Genomic DNA, 27,677 nt, shown 5'->3' on the forward strand with positions numbered 1-27,677 from the left:
TATAGGTGAGAAGCAATATAATATATGTAGCGTACATGCTCATAGTAGTTAATCCTCTGCGGACATATGGTGCTTTCAGTTTTCCCTTATATAGAAACATAGAATGTGTCGGCAGATAAGAACTATTTGGCCCATCTAGTCTGCCCAATATACTGAATACTATGGATAGCCCCTGGCCCTATCTTATAGGAAGGATGGCCTTATGCCTATCCCATGCATGCTTAAACTCCTTCACTGTATTTGCAGCTACCACTTCTGCAGGAAGGCTATTCCATGCATCCACTACTCTCTCAGTAAACTAATACTTCCTGATATTACTTTTAAACCTTTGCCCCTCTGATTTAAAACTATGTCCTTTTGCAGCAGTTTTTCTTCTTTTAAATATTCTCTCCTCTTTTACCTTGTTGATTCCCTTTATGTATTTAAAAGTTTCACTCATATCCCCTCTGTCTCGTCTTTCTTCCAAGCTATACATGTTAAGGTCCTTTAATCTTTCCTGGTAAGTTTTATCCTGCAATCCATGTACTAGTTTAGTAGCTCTTCTCTGAACTCTCTCCAAAGTATCAATATCCTTCTGGAGATATGATCTCCAGTACTGCGCACAATACTACAAATGAGGTCTCACTAGTGCTCTGTAGAGCGGCATGAGCACCTCCTTCTTTCTACTGGTAATGCCTCTTCCTATACTCCCAAGCATTCTGCTAGCATTTCCTGCTGCTCTATGACATTTTCTGCCTACCTCTAAGTCTTCTGAAATAATGACCCCAAAATCCCTTTCCTCAGATGCTGAGGTTAGGACTGTATCACTGATTTTATATTCTGCTCTTGAGTTTTTACGCCCCAGGTGCCTTATCTTGCAGTCATCCACATTAAATTTTAGTTGCCAAATTTTTTACCATTCCTCTAGTTTTCCTAAATCCTTTTCCATTTGGTGTATCCCTCCAGGAACATCAACCCTGTTACAAATCTTTGTGTCATCAGTAAAAAGACACACCTTGCCATCGAGGCCTTCTGCAATTTCACTGATAAAGATATTAATCAATATGGGTCCCAGAACAGATCCCTTAGGTACCCCACTGGTAACAAAACCATGGTCTGAATATACTCCATTGACTATAACCCTCGGTTGTCTGTCCCTCAGCCAGTGCCTAATCCATTCAACAATATGGGAGTCCAAGCCCAAAGACTGCAATTTATTGATAAGCCTTCTATGTGGGACAGTATCAAAAGCCTTACTAAAGTCTAGATAAGCAATGTCTACTGCACCTCCGCCATCTATTATTTTAGTCACCCAATAAAAAAAAAAAATCTCAATTTCCTGTCCATGAAGGGTAGTTCCATTTCTGCATTAAGTCCATTAGGTAGTAGTGTATTGAATCCATGGGATTTTAGATGTTCCACAATCCTCTCCTTGAGTATGGTTTCCATTAATTTCCCCACTATTGATGTCAGGCTTACTGGCCTATAGTTTCCCGATTCCTCCCTACTACCTTTCTTATGAATGGGCACAACATTTGCTAATTTCCAATCTTCTTTATCTTCTTCTATATACCTTCCTACTTTTGTTTTTAATTTGGTAATTACTTGTTTTAGTTTCCTTTTTTCATTTATGTATCTGAAGAATGTCTTTTTTCACTGACTGATCTAATTTCTCTTCTGCCTGCGCTTTAGAAGCTATTATAACTTGTTTGGCCTCTCTCTGCCTAATCTTATAAATTTGCCTGTCATCCTCGTTTATTTTTTTTTTTTATAATTACTAAATGCTATCTTTTTATTTTTAACCCTTTCATGACCAAGGGTCATTGATGCCCCAGTGTCCAGGTCAAAATTTACAAATCTGACATGCGTCACTTTATGTGGTAATAGCTTTGGAATACTTTTACTTATCCACGCCATTCTGAGATTGTTTTCTTGTGACACATTGTACTTCATGATAGTCATATATTTGAGTCAATATATTTCACCTTTATTTATGAAAAAATCCCAAATTTACCAAAAATTGGGAAAAATTCACAATTTTCCAAATTTCCATTTCTCTGCGTCTAAAACAGAAAGTGATACCTAATAAAATATTTATTACTTAACATTCCCCATATGTCTACTTTATGTTGGCATCATTTTGGAAATGTAATTTTATTTTTTTAGGGCGTTAGAAGGCTTAGAAGTTTAGAAGCAATTCTTACAATTTTTAAGAAAATTTCCAAAACCCACTTTTTAAGGACCAGTTCAGGTCTGAAGTCCCTTTGTGGGGCTTACATAGTGGAAACCCCCATAAATGACCCCATTATAGAAACTACACCCCTCAAGTTACTCAAAACTAATTTTATAAACTTTGTTAACCCTTTAGGCGTTCCACAAGAATTAAAGGAAAATGGAGATGAAATTTAAAAATTTCACTTTTTTGGCAGATTTTCCATTTTATATATATTTTTTCTTTAACACATTGAGGGTTAACAGCCAAACAAAACTCAATATTTATTACCCTGATTCCGCGGTTTACAGAAACACCCCACATGTGGTCGTAATCTGCTGTACGGGCACACGGCAGGGCGCAGAAGGAAAGGAATGCCATACTGTTTTTGGAAGGCAGATTGTGCTGGATTGGTTTTCTGAACGCCATATGTTTTTTATTTTTCTGCCGATCGTCTTGTGCAGGGGCTCGTTTTTTGCAGAAAGTGTTGAGGTTTTTATTGGTATCATTTTTGGGTACATAGGATTTTTTGATCATTCATTATTACACTTTATGGGGCAAGGTGACCCAAAAATTGGCTGTTTTGGAATAGTTTTCATTTATTTATTTTCACAGCGTTCATCTGAGGAGTTAGGTCATGTGATAGTTTTATAGAGAAGATCGTTACGGACGTGGCAATACCTAATATGTATACTTTTTCTTATTTATTTAAGTTTTACACAATAATAGCATTTCTGAAACCAAAAAAATGATGTTTTAGTGTCTCTATAGTCTGAGAGCCATAGCTTTTTTATTTTCTGGGCGATTGTCTTAAATAGGGTATCATTTTTTGCGGGACGAAGTGATGGTTTGATTGGTACTATTTTGGGGGTCATAAGCCTTTTTGATCGCTTGCTGTTGCACTTTTTGTGATGTAAGGTGACAAAAATAGCTTTTTTGGCACTGTTTTTTTTAAATTTATTTTTATGATGTTTATCGGACGGGGTCCATCACGTGATATATTTATAGAGACGGTCGTTACGGACGCGGTGACACCTAATATGTGTATTTTATTTTAACTTTTTCATTTTTTTATAGGAAAAGGCAATGTCTTTTTTTTTATTTACATTTTTATTTATTTATTGATTTATTTTTACTTTTATTATTTTCACTTTTTTTTATCAGTTCCCTCTTGGATCTTGAAGATCCAGTGGGGCTGATAGTTGTACTATACTTTGCAATGCTCTTGCATTGCAAAGTATAATACTTCCAGACTGCCTGTAGGTGGCAGCACTGGACGCCTTTGCCATGGCAACCATCGGGCGCTGCAATCACAGCGCTGCAGCCCCGATGGTGGAGAGGGGGAGCCCCCTCCCTCTGTTAACCCAATGGATGCCGCAACCGCAGCATCTATGGGGTTACAGGAGAGTGTCAGCATAGAGCTGACACTCTCTGCTGATGGCAGCGGCTCAGGAATGGAGCCGCCGCCATCGCACACAGAATGGGGAATTGGGGGCAGCGCTGGGGGGGGCGGGGGGGCGGCCAGAAAATTAATGCAGGGGGCGGGGAAGGGGCGGACCGCATCAGGGCAGGAAGGAGATCAGCGCAGCTGCGCAGGAGGCACAGATCGGCGTGGCAGAGGTGGCACAGGTCAGCGGGGCACAGATGGGGGGGGACCACAGAGGGGCACCAAAGGCGGGCACCAAAGGCTTGGAGGATCGGGGGGCACGAGGACACCTTACCGATTTTAGGCTCTGATCTGCAGAGCGCAGATCAGAGCCAGAAACCGGCATTTTAACGCTGCCGCGATCCGATTGGTTAGTCTGCACAGACTAACCAATCGGATCGATTGCCGGCAAGGGGCCACTCTGATTGGTCCCTTGCCGGCATTACTGCACTGTATGCTGTCCGTGACAGCATACAGGGCAGGGGCAGAAGCTTTAATCCAAGCGCTTTGCAGCGCTTGGATTAAAGAGCTGCCAGAACGTATATATACGTGGTAGCTGCACGGGGTATGTGCAGCTATCACGTATATATACAGATTGCAGACGTGAAAGGGTTAATGATTTTGGCCACTTCTGCTGAGTACCACAGTGGTCTCTTCCTTCTTTGCTTTTACTGACAAGCCTAATGCAATTTTCCTTTTCCTTTATTAGTGCCACTTTTAAGGCTCCTTTCACACTAGCGTTCGCTGGTCCGCTCGTGAGCTCCGTTTGAAGGGGCTCACGAGCGGACCCGAACGCAGCCGTCCAGCCCTGATGCAGTCTGAATGGAGCGGATCCGCTCAGACTGCATCAGTCTGGCGGCGTTCAGCCTCCGCTCCGCTCGCCTCCGCACGGACAGGCGGACAGCTGAACGCTGCTTGCAGCGTTCGGGTGTCCGCCTGGCCGTGCGGAGGCGTGCGGATCCGTGCGGATCCGTCCAGACTTACAATGTAAGTCAATGGGGACGGATCCGTTTGAAGATGCCACAATATGGCTCAATCTTCAAGCGGATCCGTCCCCCATTGACTTTACATTGAAAGTCTGGACGGATCCGTCCCAGGCTATTTTCACACTTAGCTTTTTTTAGCTAATGTAATGCAGACGGATCCGTTCTGAACGGAGCCTCCGTCTGCATTATTACGATCGGATCCGTTCAGAACGGATCCGATCGAACGCTAGTGTGAAAGTAGCCTAAGTAGTCCCATTTCTCCTGGACTCCATTGAAACTGTTCCAATCTGATAGGGACTCGTATACCACTAATCTAATTTTAGAAAAGTCAGTTTTTCTAAAATCTAAAACTTTTGTTTTTGCTTGGTGTGAATCAATCACTGTACTTATAGTAAACCACACTGACTGGTGATTAGTGTTGAGCGCGAATATTCGAATAGCGAATATTTTTCGCGAATATCGTAACTTCGAGAATTCACGAAGATGTAGAATATTTGACTCTGTATTTGTTAAAACGAATATGAATATTTGTTTCCTCTGAAGCTAAATCAAATCATAGAAAGATAATTTATTAGGCCCGATGCATTTTGAAGAACTCAAATATTATAAATTTTGTGTTACAGAAAATGTAACTTAATAAAAACCTCCCTATTTCTATTTTTCCCATCACTGTTGTTCACACGAATAATTACTATTAATTATTAAGCCTATTAATCGCATCGCACCTGACAACTGTTATGTTAGATATTCGAATTTGACGAAGATACTGGTATACGTAGAATCTAATCATTTCTCTTTGCAGGTGAAAAGGGGTGGGGACCTCCCACAGAGAAGAGATCGAGGTGGTAACAAAGCCTGATCTCGATTTCCTGTCCATGAAGGGTAGTTCCATTTCTGCATTAAGTCCATTAGGTAGTAGTGTATTGAATTCAAACCTTCTTCTCGATTCTAACCATGACATATGTGTAATATGGTTTCCTCCCCTCCACTGTTTTTTTAACTCTTTCTAGGGCCGCAAAAGTCAGTATTGATGGATCTTTATTGTGATGTTCTTTAAAGGGTTTTGACAAAGAATGTTGTTCAAAACCTTTTTTATGTTGTTGATGTGTTCAGCTACTCTTTATTTTTAGTGTTCATTTTGTTTTTCCGATGTACTGTTTCCCACATGGGCACTGTATTTTTTAAAATCAGATCATTTTTATTATTAATAGCTTATTGTAAATCAATTTTGGTATTTTCATAAAATCAAATACAGAGACATTTTGTACAGATGAATACAAAGAACAGTATTTTACAGAGTTTAAATAAAATTTTCGTGTAAGTAACACCAATTAGCATAACCACCAACATACCCAACTACCCACCCCCAACCCTCACCCTTCAGCATTGATCTATCACATATGACTTATCATGCTCTACTCGATTTTTTTAGGGCAACCACGTAAATACCATTTTCTCATATGTTAGCATTGTGTTTACTTTATTCCGGAACTCCTCCAATCTTGGGGGGAATGCTTGTATCCAGTGTAATGCTACGAGTTTCCTGGCTACATAGAGTAGTCTTCCCATCGCTATGCTATCTATTTCATCAGCACCAATCTCGGACATATACCCTAGAATACGAATCTTCGGCTCACGAGGTACCCGTATTAGGAAGGTTCTGTGTATAAGCTCTACTACATCTGACCAGAAGCCATCTAAACTTGGGCACTGCCATATCATGTGTATTAGATCTGCTGGCTCCATCTGACATTTTGGACATTTTGCATCTGTCCTAATGCCAATACGATCAATGTCAATGGTCTTTCCTGGCATGAAGCTAGATTGGTCTAGCCCAACAATGTACAGGATGACATCCGACAAGTGCAATGCCAAAACTTTGGCCAATATTTTGGCATCCAAGTTAATGAAGGACATTGGTCAATATGAACCTAATTAATCAGGTGGCTTCCCCTACTTATGGATCACTAGTATAGTGGCTTCATAAAAAGAGGATGGCAAAGACATGGCATCCCAGGAGTATGCAAAAAGCTTACAAAGGCATGAACTAATAGCTTCCACATAAAGCTTACACCACTCAGCAGGGATCCCATTCGGATCAGGGGTTTTATGGAGCAAATGGCTTCCTGAATTTCTACCTGCAAAATAGAAGAATCAAGCGTCAGTCGGTCCTCCCTGAACAAGTGATCCCATTAAGATAAGCTGCTAGCTCAGAGAATATGAAATGGTGGATATATATAACATGGTATAATAGTTCACAAATTGGGAGCAAATAGCACCCGGTCTAGTCACTATATCACAAAACTCTGACTTGATAGCTGCCACCACTGTCTGGGGGGTTTCTGTCCTAGCTAAGCACGCAAGGGCTTTCACATTTTTATCCCCTTCTGAAAAAATAACTTGTCTCTTAGTCATAAGTCGTTTCTGGGCATATTCCTTTAGGTGGATAGTATGGCCTCCCTTAAGGGATAACCATATCTCTTGATAATCCTCAATAGGATCAGAGAATGAGATAAAGGCACACTCAGACTCTGTAAGGCAAACTTCAAGGATTCTGCGAGTCTGCAGCAACTCCATTCTGTGAGTTGCAATTAGCATTGAGCCAAATTTCCTCGTGCTTTGTGGTAGCAAATTGATTTTCCCTGAATGGCGATAAAATTTTTTTTTTTTTAATCATACTTACTTCATCCATTTGATGGCGATGAGCTGGCCTCCGCATCTTGATTGAAGATCTCACACGAAATCCTGTGCACGGTGACATATGACATCATCATGGGCCACGCTAGATTTTACGCTAGATCTTTAATCAAGATCGCAACAGCTGGCTTGTCACAATCAAATAGAAGAGGTAAGTAATCACGTACAGGATTTCAGGCCGAGATCATCAATCAAGATGGTGGAAGCTGGCCTGTCACAAGCAAATGGAGTAGGTAAGTATGTTTTTCTTGTTTTTTACACTATTTAAGGTTAAATCGATTCGCTACCAAGAAGCACGAGGAAATTCGGCAATGCAGCAAATCGAATTTACCTAAAATTCAGATCGAATTTCCCTTTGTTGGATTCGATTCTCTCAACTCATTCATAATAAATAGTCTTGGGGGTGAGCCAGCTGATAAAGGTTTAGTGGACATCCTGTGGGTGCTCTAAATTACAAAGCATTGCAAAAGATTTAGTGGGGAAAGGAGCAAATGTATCAAGCTTTCAGCAAAAACCTCTGGTTCTGAGCCTTCAGTCCTCTCTGGGAGGCCAAGTATATGGATATTTTTTCTCCTGTTGCGATTTTCAGCATTCTCTACCCTGGCTTGAAAAATCTTGACTTGTTGTAGTGAGTTAGTTAATTCAGAAGTCACATGAGCTGAATCCTTCACTTCACCGACTTTATATCATGTTAATATCAATGCGCAAAAAGTTTAGATCACTCTGTAAATGATACATTTTTGCTGTTAAGGCTGCTTGGCATGTCGCAATAGCAAATATAATTTTGTCAGTTTGCGGTGTACTGGAGCAGATATAGCACCTTCATAATTCTGACTCAAGTTGTCAATGAGAGTTTTAACCATAGTTGGATGTACTGTATAGCTGGTGCAGTCTTACGACCCTTATAATGGTGAACATATGGAAGTGCTCATTAGTTCAGGAGGACAGGGAAGCGGTGAATGCAGCGCCCCAGGGCTATGTACTCACCACTTCCTGGTCTTTCTCGGCCCCTCACTGTGTTGTGCAGGACGTCCGTCTCTGTGACCTCAAGCTGTGTGGCATCAGGTCACGGCACAGCGCATGGCAGAAAAAATAAAAAGAGCCCTGGATGACAGGAGCGACAGCTGCGTTGTCTGTAGCAGAAGAGCAAAATTGATTAGTGTTGAGCGAGCATGCTCAGCCGAATACCAGTTTGGCTCAAGCATTGCTATGCTCGGCACATGGCGGTACTCGGCTGAGTACCGCATGTGCTTGAGCTCAATGCTCGAGTCTCCTCCCCGCACGTTTTGCGGCTGGTAAGCAGCCAATAAACGTGCAGGTAAGTACTGCGCTCACTGTAATGCCAGTAGCCAAGTTGCCTACTGGCATTACAGTGATTGGCTGGCCAGAACTCATCGGGTGCTATATAGTTCCCGATGACACGTGTTAGGCTCATTCAAAGTCAGAGAGAGCTGAGCATAGGAAGGGACAGAGAGTGTAGGGAGTGTCATTGAATTGAATTTTTGTACAAAAACATGTGTGTGACAGCAGCAATATATGTTTGTAATGCAACCTGAGCTAAATTACTGAGTGTTAGGGAGAGCTGTGCATAGGAAGGGACAAACAGTGTAGGGAGTGTAATAGGAAGATTTTTATACAAAAAAACATTCAGAGACCCAAAAGTTATTTTAGGGACTATTGTATGTGATAGCAGAAATATATATTTATAGTGCATCCTGCGCAATATACCATGTAATAGACTGCTGCGGACAGTTATATTATTCGCACCACATCTTCTGTGCAAATTGTGCGCATCCCTAAAATATCAGTGACATCCAGTACACTCTTTTCATAGAGACTGCGAACTGTGACATTACCTCTGGTACCTGTCATGTATAACGTTTCCTCATCACAAATACCTTTGTAACATGCACATACTGTACACTTCCAAACCCTCTGCTACTGTATGTGTGACATACTTTCAAGCATATATCACATTTAAAATGAAGAAGGTGAGCAGTAAGGGACGGGGAAGTGGCCGTGATGGTGATGGTGCACATAGAGGCCGTGGCCCAGAGCACGGAGAAACAGTGCCTGCTGACAGAGCACAATAAAAAAAATCATCCAAAATTCCTAGCTTCATGTCCCAGTTTGCAGGGCGGTGCAGGACACCACTCTTGAAGTCACACCAGTGCAGCCAGGTGGTCGGTTGGATTGCAGCAGATAATGCTTCCAGTCGGTTAAGTATCACCCTGTCTTCCACCAAGTCCAGTCTCAGTAGCCAGTAGTCTGGTCAACACAATCCTCAACCTGATCCTCCTTCCTCCCACCAGTCTGGTCAAACAAGTGATCCCACACTTGGATATTCCGAGGACCTCTTTTCATCGCCATTACTTGATTTGGCCCTCTCGCCAAGCATGCTTGAAGAGAGACATGAGATCTTGTGCCCTGATTCCCAACCTCTTGAACATCCACAATCACAAGAACATGACGGTGGTGAACGGCAATTAGTGTTTAATGAGTTGGATGATGATGAGAAACAGTTGCCAATGAGTCAACCACAACTACTATCTCAAGAGGTTGATGAAGAGGATGAGACACAGTTGTCAATCACTGAGGTTGTGGTTAGGTCAACAAATCAGGAGGATGATCAGCGTGAGGAAGAGAAGGTGGTGGACGATGAGGTCACTGACCCAACCTGGGAAGGTAGAAAGCCGAGCAAGGACAGCAGTACAGAGGGGGAGGGATCTGCAGCACCGCAACAGACTGGAAGAGGCAGTGGGGTAGCAAAATGGAGAAGGCAGGCCACACCACACAGGCCCGCAACTGTTCCACGGAGAAACCCCTTGCGGAAATCTCCCTTGCCATGGGGTAGATGTTCCGCAGTATAACGCTTTTTTGAGCAAAGTGCGGATGACAAAAGAATAGTAGTTTGTACCTGTGCATTATGAAAATGAGCCGTGATGTGAACACTAGCAACCACACCACCACCAGCATGATCCGCCACAAGGCATCAAGAACCGTAATAAGTGAAACGAACGCCTTGGGTCCACAATCTGTGTCTTCGGGTCACACCACTGCCTCCTCTTCCCCTGTGTTACGTTCTGGCAAATCTCTGTCGAAGATGCACGCCCAGATGCATCCCGTCCTGCACCTGGACCTTTGCAAGCACCATCATCGACCACATCCACTTCCCTGTCCCAGCGCAACATACAAATGTCCTTACCCCAGGCTTTTGAACGCAAGCGCAAATACCCAGCCACCCACCCACAGGCTATAGCACTAAATGTGCAATTTTCCAAATGGCCCTGGAAATGTTGCCATTTAAGCTTGTGAACACTGAGGCCTTCCGCAGCCTGATGTCGGCGGCTGTCCCTCGTTACGCAGTCCCCAGCCGCCACTATTTTTGACTGTATGCTGTGCCCGCCTTACACCAACATGTGTCCCGTAACATCACATGTGCCCTGACCAACACATTTTCTGGGAAGGTCCACTTAATCACGGACCCATGGACAAGTGCATTCAGCCAGGGAGCTACATTTCCCTGACGGCACACTGGGTGAACTTTATGGAGGCCGGGAGCGAGTCGTACCCTGGGATGGCACAGGTGCTACTGATGCCAAGCATTGCGGGCCCTATTTCTATCAGGGTTTCTGCCACCACCTACGTTAGTGACTCCAAACCCCACTTCTCCTCCTCCGCCTTCTCCTCCACTTCCACCTCAGAATTATCCTCTTGCAGCACCAGTCAGTTATAAGTTGGTAGCTGGAAGCAGTGTAGCACTGAAGTGGGGAAGCGGCAACAGACTGTGCTGAAGCTGATGGCAGGGGATAAGTGACCAGACTGAGCTGTGGCTCTTGCCACTCAACCTAGAACCAGGCATGGTTGCGTCTGATAATGGCTGTAACTTGGTGGCGGTTTTGGAGCTCGGCAAGCTCAGACACATCCCATGCCCAGCCCATGTCTTAAACTTAATGGTTCAGCAGTTTCTCAAAACTTACCCCAATTTGCCTGAGCTATTGGTGAAGATGTGCTGCGTGTGTGCACATTTCCGCAATTCCTTGTCAGTTTCAGCCGGTCTGTCAACGCTGCAGCAGCGCTGGGAATTGCGGTTGTTGTGCGACGTGAGCACGCACTGGAACTCCACGTTCCACATGTTGGCAAGGCTTTGTGAGCAGCAGAGGGCAGTAGTGGAATACCAGCTACAACATGGTCGTCACCTTTCCAGTCAGCTTCCGCTATTCACAAGCGAGGATTGGGCATGGATGTCTGACCTCTGTGAGGTTTTAAGAAACTTTGAGGAATCAACACAGATGGTAAGCGTCGATAACTCTATTATCAGCCTAACCATCCCACTTCTTTGTCTACTCAAACGCTCGCTGCTCACAATTAAGGACAGCGCTTTGCATGTGGAAGAGGTGGAAATGGGGAAAGACATTACACAGGGTGATAGCCAGACCACCCTCAGTTCATCTTGTCAGCGTGAATTGGACAATGAAGAGGAGGAGGAGCAGGAGACTGTTGCCTCCGCTACAGAGGGTAGCACCCATGGAAGTTTAATTTCATCTGTTCAGCATGGGTGGGCAGAAGAGATTGAGGAGATTGAGAGTGATCCTCCTGATGATGACAGCGAAGTCATGCCTGTTGGTACTTTGCCACACTTAGCTGACTTCATGTTAGTGTCACAGCGATATATATATATACGGCTACTGTGACTCTTAGCCAGATGAGGGCGTATTGCAATTTGTACCCCTCTAGTGAGTCTGGCTTGAGCGTGTATAAGAAGCGCTAGGGGAAAGAGTGCAGTACCTAATTCAAGCTCCCACTGGCTAATGTGTTGACACGCAGAATTATTCTCCCTGCACTTCCTAAAATTAATACCAGCTATACTGTCAGAACATAATGCCCTAAAATGCTCAATGCGTTTCTATGTCCCTTTTCAACCAGACATTTCATCAGGAGCAAAGGCGCTAATGGGAACTATCTGACTGTCATTGGAGAGGAGCCGGCGGTGGACGCTGCATGTGTCAGCAGCAGCACATCAGCGTCTCTAGGATGGCCGAGCTTGAATTAGGTACTGCACTCTTTGTTCTTTTCCCTAGTGCTTCTTATACACGCTCAAGCCAGACTCACTAGAGGGTTACAAATTGCAACATGCCCTCATCTGGCTAAGAGTTTCAGTAGCTATATGTATATATCACTGACACTGAAATAATACACCCAGCACACGCTATTGACGTATATTACTAGTACCATCTTTCTATGGGAACTGGGTCAGAGCAGAGGACTGGCATCTAGTATGATTTCATGTTAGGCTGCCTTTCCCGCGATACGCGCGTTATACGCATTTTAGACAACACGGATTACTGGTTGTTCATCCTTTTTGACCCCTGCTACAAAGAGAACTTCTCATCCCTCATTCCTCTGGTGCAGAGGACGAGCAAAATGGTGCAATACCAGAAGATCCTTCTTGAAAAATTTCTCTAAAAATTTCCATCTGACAATGCTTGCGGCAGAGTCCGTAGTTCCTTGGCCAACCGAGATGGGGAGACAAGGGGAACACACAGCAGTTTCAACAGAGGCAGGGCAACACGTCACAAAGAGGGAAACAGTTTTCATGACACTCCGCCAGCGTCACAAAGAGGGAAACATTTTGGAAGAACATAGCAGACTGTGTCGGCGTCCTCAATGATCCCTCAGTGCCTTACAACTACTGGGTGTCCAAGCTGGACACGTGGCACAAACTGGCACTCTACACCTTGGAGGTGCTGGCCTGCCCTGCTGCCAGTGTTTTGTCTGAGCGGGTATTTAGTAGTGTTGAGCGCGAATATTCGAATTGCAAATTTTTTTCTCAAATATCACAACTTTGAGATTTCGCGAATATTTAGAATATTGTTCTATATATTCGCAAAATCGAATATTAGTGGTTTTTTTTTATTGTTAGATTTTTTTCTTTCCCACTTCCCTAAAGTTGTTCTTACCTGTCCTTTGGATTCCTGGCTTCCTGGCTGCTCCAGTCAGTGCCCGTTGCCGCTTCTGCCGACTTCCGTGCTCATGGAGCACCATGGGAACGTCTCCATATACTAGAATGTACTGTCGGATTTGAGAATTACGTTGAAACCGCAATCCGATTAATTCAAGTTATAATAATCGCATTGCGATTTCAACTTAACACTGCTATATTCCATATTCGTTAATTTTAGCCTAATATGGAATATAGCAGTGCTAACTTAGCTAAGTTGAAATCACAATCCGATTAATTCAAGTTATAATAATCGAATTGCGATTTCAACTTTTTACGTATATTCTTAATATTGCTCTAACTTCGTCTTTTAGAATATTCGTAATATTCTAAAAGACGAAGTTAGAGCAATATTATGAATATTCTAAAAGACGAAGTTAGAGCAATATTGCGAAGGTTGTAATTTAGCTAATATACTGCTATAGTAATTTTTTTAATAGTGTACATATTTTACAAAACTTAAGTTCAGAAGAGGCAAAAAAAAATTGAGAAAAAAAAAGGATTATAGCACTATATTAGCTAAATTACAATCTATATGTGTATTTTACGAAATTTCGTAATATTGCTCTAACTTCGTCTTTTAGAATATTGCGAATTAGAGCAATATTACGAAATTTCGTAAAATACACATATTAGCCTAGCCATAGTCAATTAGTCAAAGGAACATTGCCTAATACTATTAAAAGAAAAAATCGCAATACGCGATTAATTGGAATAATTACGAATATTCGATTTTAAGCGTATCTGCCTGTTAACTGAAAATACTGACAGGTTGACTCTTATAAAAATGAACAAGGCCTGGATTGACCATTACTTCTCGACTCCACCAGAGGAAAGCGGTTAAGCATAAAGGCACTTTAAATGTGTTGTTTATAATGTACTGAATATACTGTATTCCCATGCACCCCTTCCACCACAAATAAGGGTATATTGTTGAATCTTCCTTTTCTTCTCCTCCTCTTCCATCATATCAACATGCTTATTTGTCACATATAATGCCCTCGCATATATGCCCTTCACATATAATGTTTTACAGGGTCAGCTCACCTGCAGGCCCTCGCATATAACTTTTTAGAGGGTCAGCTCAGCTGCATGCCCTCGTATATAATTTTTTAGACGGTCAGCTCCCCAGCAGGCTCTCAACTACAATATTTTACAGGGTCAGCTCACCTTCAGGCCCTCGGATATAATTTTTGGAGAGTCAGCTCACCAGCAGGCCTTCACCTACAATCTTTTACTGGGTCAGCTCACCAGCAGGCCCGCACATAAAATCTTTTACAGGGCCAGCTCACCAGCAAGCCTGCACCTCAAATCTTTTACAGGGTCAACGCACCAGTAGGCCCTTGGATATAATTTTTAGAGTGTCAGATCACCAGCAGGCCCGCACAGAAAATCTTTTACAGGGTCAGCTCACCAGCAGGCCCACACCTCAAATCTTTTACATGGTCAGCTCACCAGAAGGCCGTCGCATTTAATTTTTTTGAGGGTCAGCTTACCTGCAGGAACGCACATAAAATCTTTTACAGGGTCAGCTCACCAGCAAGCCTGCACCTCAAATATTTTACAGGGTCAGCTCACCTGAAGGCCCTTGCATTTAATTTTTTAGAGGGTTAACTCACTGGCAGGCCCGCACATAAAATCTTTCACAGGGTCAGCTCACCAGCAGGCTCGCACCTCAAATGTTTTACAGGGTCAGCTTATCTGAAGGCCCTCGCAGATAATTTTTTACAGGGTCAGCTCACCAGTAGGCTGTCACGGCAAGCAGGGATAAGAGGAACACAAAGTAAACAAACAGCAACAGGTAAACAGACTAGGCCCTAAAGCTAGGGAGGAGGAAGTGATAACCTCCTAACAATCCCTGAGCATCTCCCTGACTGCTGACAGTATGAGCAAGTACTGATGGTGAACGAACTCATACGCTGGAACCTAAGCCCTGCTGACACTGAAGCAAACCCTAACTTATGAAGTGGGGAATGAGACAGCCAGTACCTTCCACCGTAAAGGGACCAGTGTCTCCTTGAGACCTAGAAGCAACACACGCACAAAGGGGAGAACAGGAGGACTTAGCTTGAGACGAGCGGGAAGTAGCGGATCCACAAACAACCTGTATAGAACTCCAGAAGAAAAATATAAACCGCAAAGTCAGCAATAAGAGGCAGACTTAAATCGAGCCTCTTAAACAGCTAACGAGCAGAACCTGTGGAGAGGGTGGGATCCTGCCCACAACAACAAACAGAAGGGAAACACAGAAAGACCTATCAGGTAGACTCACGTGCTGCAAGTCTATCCGATCTTCTCAGATCTCTCACAGGGCAGGCAGTGACACTACCCCCCCCCCCCCTTCTACTGGTGACCTCTGGGCACCCAGGACTGACCTTATCCGGGTGTGCCCTGTGAAATGCCTTCAGAAGGTGACTAGCACTGACATCAGTCGCCGAAACCCACATTATTTCTTCTGTACCGTAACCCTTCCAATGTACGAGGTACTGAAGGGAACCACGAAGAATATGCGAGGTTAATTATTCTAGTGATCTGAAATTTCAGATTACCATCTACCAAGACAGGAGAATGTGGCAAGAGACATGGTTAAGCAGGTTCCACATAGTTTTTCAACAAAGACCTGTAAAACACATTATGGATCGTCCAAGCCTGCGGAAGTTCGAGACGAAACGCAACCGGGTTAATAATGGCAGAGATCTTGGAAGGAGTTAAGGACCAATAAATCTTAGGCCCAACTTCCAAGAGGGTACCTTCAACTTAATGTTCTTAGTGGACGACACAAAATCCCCCACACAAAGGACCGGGCCAGTCATACGTCTCTTGTCAGCCATACCTTTAAATCTTTCGCCCATTTTTTTCAAATTGATTTGAATCTTCTGCCAGATAGATGACAATGTTCAGGTATACAAGAGGACTCAGTCCCAGAAAAGGTACCAAACAGAGGGTGAAACCCATATGCACCAAAAAATTGTGACTTATCAGTGGACTCCTGTCTATGGTTATTTAAGGCAAACTCAGCCAAAGACAAAAATGAAGACCACTCTTCCTGATTCTCGGAGACAAAACACCTCAAATAAAAGTTTCAAGATTCTGGTTAGTGCGCTCAGTTTGTCCGTTCGACTAAGGGTTTGTCCAGATGAGTACAGAATGCCCTCCAGATCCTGGAAACAAATGTCGTGTAATTTCAGGATGTTATCAATAAACACCTGAGCGAGAGTTTTGGCATTGGGCAAACCTGATAATGGTATAAAGCGCACCATCTTACTGAAGCGGTCCACCACCACCAAAATCACCGTCTTCCCAGAGGAACTTGGCAAATAGACAAAGGAAGAAGAGATCCTGAAGGCCGAGTATGAGTCACCTTGGCACGTGCACAGGTCTCACAGGCTGTCACATAACCCTTCACACCTTTACGTAAACTGGGCCACCAGAATCTCCAGGAAATAAGATCCACAGTGGATCTACTCCCAGGGTGTCCCACAATGACAGTATCATGATGTTCCTTGAGCACCTTGTGCCGGAGCCCAGAAGGAACAAACAACCTCCTTGGAGGACAGGAATCAGGTGCCTCACCTTGAGCTTCCAACACCTCCGCCTCAAGTTAGGGATACAGGGTGGAAACCACCACCCCATCAGCCAAAATTGGAGCAGGATCCTCCGAATCCCCCCCCCCCCAAAAAAGCTACACAACAAAGCATCCGCCTTGACGTTTTTGACCCCAGGGCGATAAGTGACCACAAAATTTAATCTGGTAAAAAACAATGACCATCTGGCCTGCCTTGGGTTCAGACGCTTCGCCGATAGTGTTGATCGTGAATATTCAAATTGCGAATTTTTATCACGAATATCGGCACTTCAAGAATTCGCGAATATTTTGAATATAGTGATATATATTCATAATTTCGACTATGAGAGATTTTTTTTTTATCAGTACACATGATCCCTCTCTGCTTCTAGCTTGTGGGCCAATGAGAAGGCTGCAATATCTTTGACTTTAGGAGTAGTGTTGTTTGCAAATTTTCATAATGCAAATTATTATCACACATTTTTCAATTGCCGATTTCTGCAATCAAGAAAATAATGACTGGAGATAACGAATTCTCTAAATCACGAATATATGGCGAATATTCATCCAAATATTCGTGAAATATCACAAATTCAAATATTGTCCCTGCCCTCATCACTATTCGCTGTTTGCAGGTAAGACAGATTCTTATGATTAGTAATTACCATAATGGAATGAATCACTCCTTCTAACTAATGACGCCATTCTTCAAAGGCCAATTTAATGGCCAGCAACTCTCTATTACCAACATCATAATTTCTTTCAGCAGAAGAGAGTTTTTCTTTTCTTTTTTTAAACAGAAAGGTGCCATTTGCCAGGAGAAGGACCCTGCGACAAATCTGCTCCGACTCCCACTTCTGACACGTCAACCTTCACAATGAAAGGCGGAGGTATATCAGGTTGCACCAGAATGGCAGCAGAAGCAAAACATTTCTTTATTGCAGAAAAAGCATATAATGCCTCTTCAGACCAGACTGAGAAATCCACATCTTTCTTGGTCATATCGGTCAAAGGCTTGACAACAGTAGAATAATTCAGGATGCATTTTCTATAGTATTTAGTAAACCCCAAAAACCGCACCAGGGCTTTCTGATTCTCAGGTCGATTCCAGTCCAATACTGCATGGACCTTTTTGGGATCCATACAAAAACCTGAGGAAGAAAGAAGTTAACCCAGAACCTGCAGCTCCGAAACAGCAAACACAAATCTTTCTAACTTAGCATATAACTTATTCTCCCGGAGGATCAGTAATACTTGTCTTAAATGATCCTGATGAGTTTCCATATCGGGCGAGTAAATTAGTATATCAAGGTAAACAACAACAAACCTCCCCACCAAATGATTAAAAATGTCATTGATAAAGTGCTGAAAGACCGTCGGGGCATTAGTCAACCCAAAGGACATGACCAAGTTCTCAAAGTGGCCCTCAGGGGTATTAAAGGCCATCTTCCATTCGTCCCCTTCCCTGATTCCTATCAGATTATAAGCCCCGCTTAAATCCAACTTGGAAAACAGCTTGGCTTCGACAATCTGATCGAATAAATCTGGGATCAAGGGAAGGGGATAAGACTCACCGACAGTGATACAATTTAGCTCTAAACACGTTCAATTTAGCTCTAAACTATTTTGCCAAACTCTCGGTAATATACTCTCGTATAGCTACTCTTTCGGGTTGGGAAAGATTATACAACCGAGACTTTGGCAATTTAGCTCCGGGAAAAAGGCTGAGCGGACAATCATACTCTCGGTGAGAGGGTAACTCCTGATCTCCACCCTCAGAGAATACGTCAGAAAAATCAGAAAGAAACAGGGGTAACATCCTAGTGGATACCACAGAAAGTGATGCGCCGAGACAGTTGTCTATACAGAAATTACTCCAATTACCGATCTGTCTTGCTTGCCAGTCTATGCTAGGATTATGTCTGGTCAACCACGGTAAACCTAGCAGAAACCTACTTTATATACAAGTAAATATACAGGAAAGAATGTTTCCTATACATTTTTCCTCTAAAATCTATTTTTTCTTGTTTTGTGCGTATTATTGTTAGTCTGTAAAAGTGGCATACTATTCTGACAACATCGTTCCCAGCAGCAACCTGTGAGTCCAAGATGCATCCAGACATCCTCCCATGCTGTTCCAGAACCATTTCGCTGGTGTTTCTATCAATTTCTGACATTTTCCTATGAACCAGGCACCCTCACCTCTTCATATCAGGGGGTACCTGGTTTAATGCTCGGGCTCTCCCATTGACTTCCATTATACTCGGGCACTCGAACATCCTGATGTGTTCGGCCCAAGCCCCCGAGCACCCGAGCAGATCAACACTAACGTTGATCATTGCCTAAAGAAATGCTTTTGGCCAGTATAACTACCTAAGCTGTGCAAAGATTCGAGCACCCCATCCAATATTTGTTTCATATACCTGTTAAACACCAATGTCAAGATACACTATATGCAAAGTTATTAGTAAACAGATTATGTAATACTTTACCTTCCTTGGTCAACTGTGCCCAGGTAGGATTTGTATCAGGCAAACAAGTTCCAGACAGAACCAATATAATTTTTTATCTCGTTCAATATCTAGAACACCTTCTCTACCAACAACTGACACTTGTAAGGAATTTCCCACAACTATCTCTGGCTCCCACTATCTCATGCTCCTCATGTCCTTTCTTGGACTGCTGCAGCTCTTGACTGAACTGTTCGGAAAGTTTCTCCCAGTCATGGTCATGTTCAGACCACTTCTCCTTGGCTTTGAGGTGCTACTTCAGGAGAGCATGCTTGCCCCCGCTCGCTTCTTTTTCAGCAGTGGTTTCTTCAGATTTGGGCTCAGTTTCAGGGTCTTCTGCTTCTTTAGTGCCTCCCCCCACTTCGGCAGACCCCTCTTCTGCCTTATCCTTGGTCTCTGGAACATCCGAAGATTTCGCCCATTCCATCTCATCGGCCTTAGCTTCTTCAGCCTTTGAGTCCCCTTTGGAGTCTTCATTTACTTTGCTAGCCTTCTCAGACACGGCATCATATACTTCCATATTGAACTCCTTCTCCTCTTTCTCATCAAGGTTGGAGGTACTGGGGACACCGGGATCTTCACCAGACTCGTCGTCTTCTGGCGATCCCTCCAGATGTTCACCCATTTGTTTAGGCTCTAGGAGAGCCATCTCACAGTCATCTGGCTCCTTAAGCGATTCTTCAAGAAACTGAGCCCAGGATAGGGCCTCCTCTTCACTCTGCTCTGCTGCAGACGATGTAGGAGTATCACCATTCTCTTTTGGACACCCTGTGAGGGTTACACCCAGGGTCCCTTTAAGAACTTTTTTTATGTCTACTGGAGTCTTCTTTGGTGACTCTGTGAAGACAGCTAGTCCCTTCTCTATTATATCTAGGGACAGTGTGAAGATAGAGAAATCTTCAGGATTGCAACTGTACTGACGTGTCAGGTCATTTACCCCTGCCTGGATATAGGCCTCAGACACTAGGCTGCCGTCTCCCCACTCAGCTCTCGTCACGTCAGGTAGCCACTAGTGACTACTTGAATTTTGCAGGGTCTTGACATGGTAGCCTCACTCTCTGAGTTGCTATCAATCACAGCACATATGTCACATATTTTGCTCATGTCATTATTAATCCTGACCTCTAGGGGCACACATGAGCTATTCCCCACCTTGGACATTTCCCCAGCAACCATAGAACCCTATGGATACTGCATATCTACTTCTGGTATGGGTGGTACATACTCTAGCCCCACAACATTGTCTAAAGTGGGTTCTCTCAGCTGTATGCCCTCAACATTTATCAGCATTTCTGCATCCATTACATTTTTACCACCAGGGGTAGCTTCTTGCCCAATCACAGCCTGCTGCGGGAAAAGCACATCATTATTATCACATATTTCATATGACATCACATTTTCATTATACAGTTCTGTAAACTTGGTACAATTACCTTGCACCTTATCTGCACCATTGTTTTCAATGGTCATTTCACTCACACCACTGTGTGCAATGTGTATCTCCGTCACACTCTCATTTAAAGGGATAGGTTCAGGTTCTGCAGAAGTGTTTCCCTTTCCCCAGAACAACGGGAAATTACAGGCCGAACATTCCCTCAGGCATGAGAGTATTTTAAGTTCAAGTTCATAAGTCCCAGTTCTCACTGGAGTTTCACTCTCAGTGCAAACCACAGGATAGTCCTTGCTATCGCCTGTCCATGTCCATCACATGGTCCCAGCTACCAAGCTGGCACATACTCAGGTTCACCTGGCACCTTGCGTCCAACACCGCCTGGACTGAACTGCCATGCACCACAATGTTGTACATTTTCAGGCGCAGTCTCTAGTCCCTGTGTCTCAACACCTCCGGCCCAGCAGCGTAGGCTCACTGTCACATTATCTGCTATACAAGCAATAACTGGAATGCTCTTAAATGTTGTCATCACAGGTTCCGTGCTCTCAAGTGCTATATGGACAGCTCCACAGCTGTCACCATCCTTCTCCTGGATGTTAGGAATATGCAGCCTTTGATTCCTGGTCACCTGACCCTTGACCATAGGACAATCAGGAGCACACTTTCCCACTTGACAACATCTCCAGCAGCACTCTTTCTGTTGTGGGACAGCTGAATGCTGTCATGGTTGGTTTCTCCCAGCAACGGTCTTATGGCACCTCAGCACTTCCTCTCTGGGACTCGGTACACACTGGCCGTAAACACTGGAACTCTTGAGAGCCGCACCGCTCTCTATCTCACTCTCTTCCCATAGGTTTCCCTTGGCACGAGGTCACTGCCCAGTTCCTCAGCACAACTGTTACCGTGGGAAACGCCTTAGGATAGGACTGCTCTTTGTTTGTCCAACTCCTTCATGAGTTTTTTATGCTCCTGTTTCCACTTTACTTGCTCTTGTTTAGCCTCCTCCCTGAGCTTTTCATGCTCCAGATTGGCTTGCACCAGCTGCTCGGTGAGATCCTCTATCCACCCCATAGCAACAGACTTTCTCAGCAAAAAAGTCCACTTTAATTTGAGACCACAATCGCCAGGTGTCTCTCTTCCACTGGGCCTCTGGCTCTTTAAATCTCCAAACAGCAACTTCTTGCAAACACAGTAGAGGTGTCCAGATTAGCAGCACCTGCTGTCTCGTCGTTGCCCATAGCAACCGGCTGTTGCTTCCTTTTTTCCTGGACAACTTGCCTGCATCCGACACCATATGTAAGGAATTGTCTTTTTATTCAGGTGTCATTCTCACAGACTTCTTCCAGACAAAGGCTTTAGTGTCCAAACAGTGCATTTATTTGGCAGTCTTCATGCACAAACAGCAACCAAAACATAAATCAAAACAAATCCTCAGCCGTCTGGCCACTGACTAAACAGTATAGTCCCTCTCTAGCAGGATCCAGGTCTACCACCCAGCTCCCCCAAAAAACTCAGTGCTTACCCCACACAGGGTCAGAGGGTCTCAGCTCCCACAGGCTTTAGCACAGCCTGCTCCTTCCTCAGACTGAGAGCCCCACCCAAGTCCAGCAACAGGATTAAATAGCATCCCTGGACATAGGCATATTCTTAAATCCCGGAGAGGAGCATGGGGAACAGGCACCCACCCAACACATTGCCTGTTCCTAGTAAAAGCCCGTCCTGGACTAGCTGGAGCATGCTAAGCGAAGTAGCTTGGTGTCCACCAACTAGTTTAGTGGCCATCTATATCTAGGGCCTTTACTCCACCAAGGCTGGGCCCCTTGGTGACACACTCCTGGATTAAACAACACCCCCTTTCCATGCTTTGCCGGGACTGTTATGTTCTCACCCAGGCTCCTATGGGTGAGATACATCCTTTCAATGGCTGTCATGTGGCCCTCTGGCAGCTCCACTGCCACACCTGCTATAGTAAATCATGCTTCTAACCCCTCTGGCAGAGTATACACTTCAGGTTTTCTTTCACAATCTATCACCATAAGCAATGGAACCTGACAGGCATCCCTTTTGTCCCCATATTATTTGCTCTGATTATGGAACCACTCGCCAAAGCTGTACATACTATAGTACTACTAATCTCAAGGCGAACTCAAAATCGGTCTCTACATAGACAACCTAATTGTCATCCTAACTAGCCCTGAAACATCCCTGATAGCCTATCATACTACAAAATACTGTAAATGACAAAAAAAACAAGTTCTTAACCTGCATTCTACGTAAAGTACAATCAATGATATTCACTGACCGTCCCTATCAATGGAAAGCCAATTGTATAAAATACCTTAGAATCTCCATAATATCCCTAGCTCTGCATAATTCGCAGACAACTTTTAAACCCCTCCTTTACTCCATAATCTAGAAAATGCATTTGTATGCTATAAGCCCACTTTTCTGGGCTGGAAAAATCACTCTTTTTAATATATCAATTCTCATGACAATACTGTACCTATTCCATACCATAGCAATGCCATTAACTAACACATTGTTTAATCAGAATAAATGGAATAAGACTGGCACTCAAGTATATGTGAACCATATGGGGCAATGACAATTTATTGGATATATGATCCGTGAGAAAGTCTCAAATAAAGAGCTGAATACACATATAAAATATATTAATAAAATGAAAATATAAATCTATATATCGACTCTAAAAGGATCCAGAGCTGTAAAAAAACAATATATAAGTAGCACAAGGTAATATATGCATGTGGCATGAGTACACAGTGATAATGTGCCTACAAATGGGAGAGAAGTATCGATGACTATGTCCCTCTCTTGAACCGCATGTAAAGTCCCTTAATAAATGATGTTTTAGCGGGCATAAACAACGCAGACCAGTATTCTTTCAAGAATACCATATTGCCCCATATGGTTCACATATGCTTGAGTGCCAGTCTTATTCCATTTATTCTGTTTATCTGCTGCTTCTGATAGGGTGATCAGTCTTGACTAGATCACCTACTCCACACTGATAAGGCAGAGAGCTATTCATACTACTAACAAACATTCTTTAATCAACTACCCCGAAAATGTTCAGATTTATCTGGGTGAGTTTATATTTCAAAACTCAATTTGTTGCAATGACCTAAATTGGAAATTGGGGGTGTGATCCTTTCAGACTTAAAACATTATAACCAAGCTACCTTGTTTGAGCAAGTCAAATATTGGTGTGTGACCCAATCTGCTTAAAAAACTCCCGGTACAAATTGAGGAACATATAATTGACTCACACTTAAAGGAAATGTGGAACCATTTTCTGCCAGTTAAAACCAGTGACACATATCCTTTTTTTCCAATCTCTTTATTTTCAGATTGCAGATTTTTTAATTCTATTTCCTGAACATGATTATGGGGGCAGCCATTTTGCCTGAGCTGTTCTTAACAGCATAAGAACATTACTTTACGGCAGCCACATGGGTCATAGACACAATGGTCAGGAGTCGACCTCATTTACATCTCTGGGAGAGTTTTCTAGACATGCTCTGTGGCCTGTGCAGAGGTCATTGTACAAGGAAAGAATATATAAGCTTTTACAGTTATATATTGTGAATGGTGTATTCTCTCTTATCTGTCATTTTAATCCTTCATGTAATGATATCACCTCTGTGCATGGATAAGCAGGTAACTGCAGTAAAGTGATCTGTACAGACCAAGAAGTGACGCCTATTATTAGGTTTAGTTGTCAGTGTGAAAACTGCAGGATTTTATGGTTTTTGTTTAAATATAGATATTGGCATAGAAAATTTAAAATAACATCATCAAATATTATTTTAAAAATATGTTAAACATAAAAACTTGATTTAAACAATAGATAATTTTATGATTACACATTTCCTTTAATATGCTTACTTGCCACCCCCCACAATACTGAAAGTACCCTTAGGCCACCCCATCTTAAGCAGTAATAGGGTTGTGCACCTTTGGTAAACACCCCACTGGGGCAGACCTGAGAAGGGAAGCATACTTACCTTAAATGTATGCATATAAATACACCACTAAAGATCAAACTCTTTGGAAATGGCAGGCATTTTGGAGTAGTGGAGTAATATGGTGCTGAAAAGGGTAAAAAAGCAATAACAATGTTGGACTAAAAGTCCAGCTACACGGTCAGGTTTTTTATTCAGATTTTGAAGCTAAAATCAGGTGGAGATCATAAAAGTTGAGAAAAAGTATTAGGGAAAGCTATTACTTCTCTTCTTTGAATTCACTCCTCATTTTAACCTAAAAAAATGCATACAAATCTGCCACCAATCAGCCACCCAAAAAAAAATCACAGATCATCCCCTTTAAAGAATTCAGTAATTTAGACTGAAAAATAGAGTACAAAAATCAAATTTATGTTAATAATCCAAAGAAAATAGTACACAAATTATATCATAGACAGTTCTTTGTTGTGATCCCACAAATGACACCCTCTCCCTGTATTTCCTTTTTAATTTATTTTATCTAATTTAAAATAATGCTCAGGTCTGTCATTTTTACAATTTAAATTCAAGATGTGTAATCTTTGTTACATTCAATTTAAAAAGCATTTAGTGGACATGTGTGGTTGGCTTTGCATTTTTTAATTACCTTCAGTCTTCTAAAACCTCTATTCAACATGTTAAAGATCAAAAAGGAAAACTCTTAACATACCTTGGTATTTATTAGCAGAGGATTATATTTTAAGTCTCTGTTTACATGGTACAAGTGGGAAGGCTTAATAGTAATCAATAATTCACATCCCTTAATATAAAAAAAGAAAATCTAAACTGTTCTGGGGAATATACTATATAAATTAATTTGAATGCTCAATAAAATAATCTTTAATAAAACATATAAATCAAAATTATAATGATACATACTGTATATGCAAAAAAGCCTCTGCAATATTGCACAGTATCATTACGCTGATGTTAAGGTGATGCATTTGAAAAATGAAAGAATCTGAAATACAGTTGATTAACTCCAAAAATATTTCATCCATATGAAAAGAATTGCAGAGTCATCATAATGTACTGGAGGTCTCACAAGCCAAGAGAGACAAGACAAGAGAAACTATTGTCATTTCACTGTGCAAGAAGCACAGGAAACAAAATTATGAGCATACAATTCAAGTTAAAAGAGAAGGCACCCTAAAAACAATACATATAGAAATACAAAATAATAAAGGCCCTACCAATTCATCTCATTATTTAAAAATCTAATAGCTGATGGATAAATACTATATATATACCGATTTTTGTTGCATCGCAAACGTTCTTCCTAATGGGAAAAGATTACACAGACTGTGGCAGGGGTGCAATGAATCCCCAATAATACTTCTTGCTTTATGAGCCACCTGTTTTTCAGCCACATTCTCAATTCTAGGCAAAAAAAAAGCTTTAATAATCTTCTCAGCTGCCTTTTTTTTTTCCATACTGGTACAGCCTTCAGATAAAACAGGCATTGATTCTCTTTTTTAACCAGTGTTTTTTAACCAGTGTTGAGGTATGCAAAGACCATGTCAGATTATCTGGGCCTGGAGAAACTTTATACTATGAACAATCTCAACCAAGTGTCACATCCTGGAGGCCCAAGGCAGACCTCTGGGACGTCATGCAAACAGGACACAGGCTAAACAGACCAAAGACCCACAGATAACTTTATTACAAGTGTAATAAAAACACATGACAGTAAGCAGGTTAGGGAATAGTGGAAGCACTACCACAGAACCAAGTGCAGAACCAAGTTCAGACCAGAGCCAAAACCCAGAGAGAGAAGAGCCAGGACCAGAGCAAAAGCCCAGAGAGAGGAGAGCTAGGAGGAACTGGTCTGAGGGTTCACAGGCCGCACCTCCAGGAAGGTCCCAGTACACTTGGCCCCTAAATGCAGAGAACCAGGCTAGTGAAACCACCAGAGGAAAGACAACAAAACTGGGACCCAAGCAAACACAGGACATGGAACAGACAACAAGACAAACGGGAACCAGCACAGAAGCAGATGCCTGGACCCCAAGCAGAATGGAAGCATGGTGGTCTCAGGCAGATCTGCACACAGACTAGAAATTCTCCGTCCGGAGAACCCATGGGCCCTCTTACGAAGGCAGGACACACATGGGACAGGAGTAGTAAGGTACTGCAGGACAGACATGGGACGGACTAGATCAAAAGCAGTAGGCACTGCCAGGCTGGACAAAGGATAGGCAGAATCAGAAGCAGTTTTGCACTGCCAAGTTATCAGACGCAGTTAGAGCACTGCTAGGCTAGACATGGAAAACAAAACACAACCATGGGTGTCAATAGCCAATTAGGTATGCACACAATGGTGCGGCTTATATGGAGAATAGACTTCCCAATATTCCAATGTAACTGGACAAGCTTTTAATATACAAGGAAAAAACGAAGAAACTGAAGCTCATAAACGTCCAATGGTGAAAAATAATATACTTTATTATTTACACAATCAGTGGATGATAAAATACCATAAAACAAGGGAAGTAGGGAGCACAGATGCCATCCCAGCTCTACAGTGTCAGCAAAGAGAATCACAGCAATGAATAAGCATTAATACAATTAGCATGAGTCCCAGTATAAAGCATGGCAATTACCAGAGTAACATAAGTATGGTGGGTAGTAACCAGGAGGTATTCCACACACAACAACCCGCAACCGAGGCGGTAGTGTGAACCCACTAGACCTATATCCCACCTATATAACAGTAAGCCAAAACAGAAGATGTAATAAAGTGGACTCACCAAAAATGACAGCGACCTGGATACCTGGGATGGCGTTACCCCAACGCGCGTTTCGGCGTACCTTCGTCAGGCTTGACATGGGACAGACAAGGATCCAGACAGAGAACAGGTAAAGAAGAACAGGCAAAGCATG

This window comes from Bufo gargarizans, chromosome 1 (genome assembly GCF_014858855.1).
Source record: "Bufo gargarizans isolate SCDJY-AF-19 chromosome 1, ASM1485885v1, whole genome shotgun sequence".
In the NCBI taxonomy this organism is placed as follows: Eukaryota; Metazoa; Chordata; class Amphibia; order Anura; family Bufonidae; genus Bufo; species Bufo gargarizans.